The following is a 3,117-nucleotide window of genomic DNA, read 5'->3' on the forward strand; positions in this document are numbered from 1 at the left end:
TCAAGAAGGAACCCATACATTTCCACGAGTGTCTGGGGCTTGAGCATAAGGAATATTCCAGATCCACGGTTGATCTGCAAGAAGAAAACACAAGTGAAATGCAACAGCATACATTAATGGAAACCCTAGAGATTTACAGTCTCGGAGTCTGACCTGCTCCAGGCACAGTTCATGATGCTTTGTGATGATGCAGAATTACGTATTTGCCTTGGGCCAACAAAGATTCCCGGTATGGACAGAGGAGAAGGTTCTGACCTTTCCCTGAAGGCTGACCTGCCTTGAGATAGATGCTCACCAGTGGCGTAACTACTGTACTGTAGTGTGTGGACTGTATCAGTATGAAGGATCGTGCACAAACTGCGGTTTACTTAATAATGTATTATAGGATATAGACTTCTGGAGAAGACTGTAGAATGGCAGTATCCATGGTAACCAGCCAACACAACTGGATTCAATCACAAAATAACCCAGCAGTTAAAATGCCTCTAAAAAGCACATGAAACAAAACAATGTAGTGAACGAGTCAAATGGTTCACTGTTAAACAGCTTAGATATAATACCTGTAATATGAGAACATTAGGCTACACTTTATAACTTATGCACAGGAAAATATAAGTGAGTCACTTGTGATATAAGTGAGTTCTCACAGATAACTGGGTGAAATACAGAGGTATACTATAGTCAACCTTCAAAAAGCTTGTCTTATATATACATATTGCTTTAAAAAGTAATACATAACAGTGTTATTTTAGTATCATTGAGATACTATACTATATTTGTTGTTAATCTTTTGAATTAGTTTTTAAATTTATGTTATTTTCATTTTAATTGTACCTAAAGTTTTAGCAATTTTGTTGTAAAATGTCTATATATATATATATTTTTTTTTCAGTTTTAATTTAAGTTTTTTTACTAAATTAACTAAATGAACAAACGGTGCAGGATGAATTATGCATTACAGTTTAATACTTAAAAGTTAGGGGTTTGTTCAGATTCCTAAGCCCGAGTATGAGCAATAGTAATAACGATGATTGCCTTAGCAAGAACTACTAAATGATTTAGTTAGTGCAACAATTTCAAGACCGTTCAATAATGACAGTTTTCATCTAACAGCAGGAACACACAGCAGTAGGGCTACACAAACAGTCACATCCAGGCTTAATTGTTGCCTGGAACAGCACCAATATACGTGAAGACGAAGGCAAGAAAAACTAATCATCATAACCATCTATGGTTTGTCTTTATGGCAGAATGGGCGCATAAAAATGGCATGCAATTTACCAAAATGATTACTGAAAATGAACAAGAATGACACACTTCTGACATGATCTGTTCTTGCACATTAAAAAAGCATTCATAAAGAACAACCTCATGTTTTTGGAAGGAAGAGTTCTCCTAAAAATGAACATTACCCAGTATAAACTTACTTCACAGCTGTGGTCACCATTCACTTTCATTGTATGGAAAATTGCAGCTTGGACATTCTGCTATAAATGGATCCAAAATTAATTCAAAAACATGAGGGTAAATAGATGACAGAATTTTCATTTTTTGGTGAACTATTCTTTTAATGGCGTTCTTAAACAGCACTCAAAGGTCTCCTCACTGAATTAAAGAACTAGACTCAAGTAGCTACTGAGTAGCGGTCCATTAATTCACATTAAGAGGGAGCTAGTCCTCCCTCTTTAGCCGTGAGCCGAGACTGAGCCTGTTTGAAGAGTAGAGAGTGATGAGAAGTTCTGAGCTGAAATGAATCTATAATTTTCTCATCACTGAGCAGAAGCATCAGCAAGTCAGGTCAGAAATAGAAATGTGTTAAGTTTGTCTTAATATAGAGGTGAAGGTACTCTTTGAGGTATACATTTGAGTCTGTCAGTAGGTTCGGTCTGTATTAATATCACAGGTGTTGACAGCAGGGGCACAGGTGAAATGAACTGTGAGAGTGAGCATGACAGATGCTCTTGTTAAAGAAACCATAATAACTATAATATCCCCTTCCCCTTAAAAGAAGTCATATTTGAAAAAATCCTTTTAGACATAAAATAATACATAAAATAAGAAACACTTTACAACTAAAACATTTACTCATCATTTAAAATGACAAAAAGTTATATGAAGTTATGGGTCAAAAAAAAAGTTTTTTTTTTTATGACAATAAGCATGTTTTTCCTCCCAAACCCTCAATAATTTAATGTATAAAAACATTTCACTTTTGAGTTTTTTTATTTCAACCGTTATTTATAATACTTATTTAAATCAGAAAAAGACAATAAAACTATACTATGATGATAATATAGATAATTATAGATAATATAGATATTTAAATGTTTATTTTTGGAATTTAAATAATATTTTGGCATTACAATAATGAGTATTAGGGTGGAAATGTGTTTATGTGAAGTTATGGGTCAAAAAAAAAATTTTTTTTTTTATGACAATAAGCATGTTTTTCCTCCCAAACCCTCAATAATTTAATGTATAAAAACATTTAACTTTTGAGTTTTTTTATTTCAACCGTGATTTATAATACTTATTTAAATCAGAAAAAGACAATAAAACTATACTATGATGATAATATAGATAATTATAGATAATATAGATATTTAAATGTTTATTTTTGGAATTTAAATAATATTTTGGCATTACAATAATGAGTATTAGGGTGGAAATGTGTTTATGAAAATTGCATTATAAAAATGTCACAATGCAAAAAATCTTAAAGGTCCTAAAGTAGGCCCAATTTTTCTTAAAGGGGTCATATGATGCGATTTAAATTTTTCCTTTCTCTTTGGAGTGTTACAAGCTATCCGCTTCGTCATGCCTGGAGCTGATCCGTGCTGGTCGCTGAGGAAATACATCAATTTAGTGCTGTGGATCGCCAGATCGGCTTTCACCATGGATGAAGCGGAGTCCAGTCCGGGGTCGTCACATGTGGTTGCCGCAAGCCTCCTTCGTCGAATCCGCCGGGCCGCGCTTTTCTGAAACCCCCGCCTCTGCTCACTCTAGCCCTCCCGCCGTTCCTCACTTTATCCCCCGGCCTCTGCTTACTGTAGGCCGCGGTGTGTGACGCTGTTTCGTTGGTTTCAAAGCGAAACTACTTTGTTTGGTCTTCCAAAA

At 34.8% G+C, this 3,117-nt stretch overlaps 1 pseudogene; it reads right to left on the minus strand.

The window, feature by feature from the left end:
- LOC107680766 (tyrosyl-DNA phosphodiesterase 1-like) overlaps positions 1–3,117 on the minus strand; it is a 26,244-nt pseudogene continuing 23,127 nt past the window's right edge.

This window comes from Sinocyclocheilus anshuiensis, unplaced genomic scaffold (assembly GCF_001515605.1).
Source record: "Sinocyclocheilus anshuiensis isolate Anshui unplaced genomic scaffold, SAMN03320099.WGS_v1.1 scaffold869, whole genome shotgun sequence".
In the NCBI taxonomy this organism is placed as follows: Eukaryota; Metazoa; Chordata; class Actinopteri; order Cypriniformes; family Cyprinidae; genus Sinocyclocheilus; species Sinocyclocheilus anshuiensis.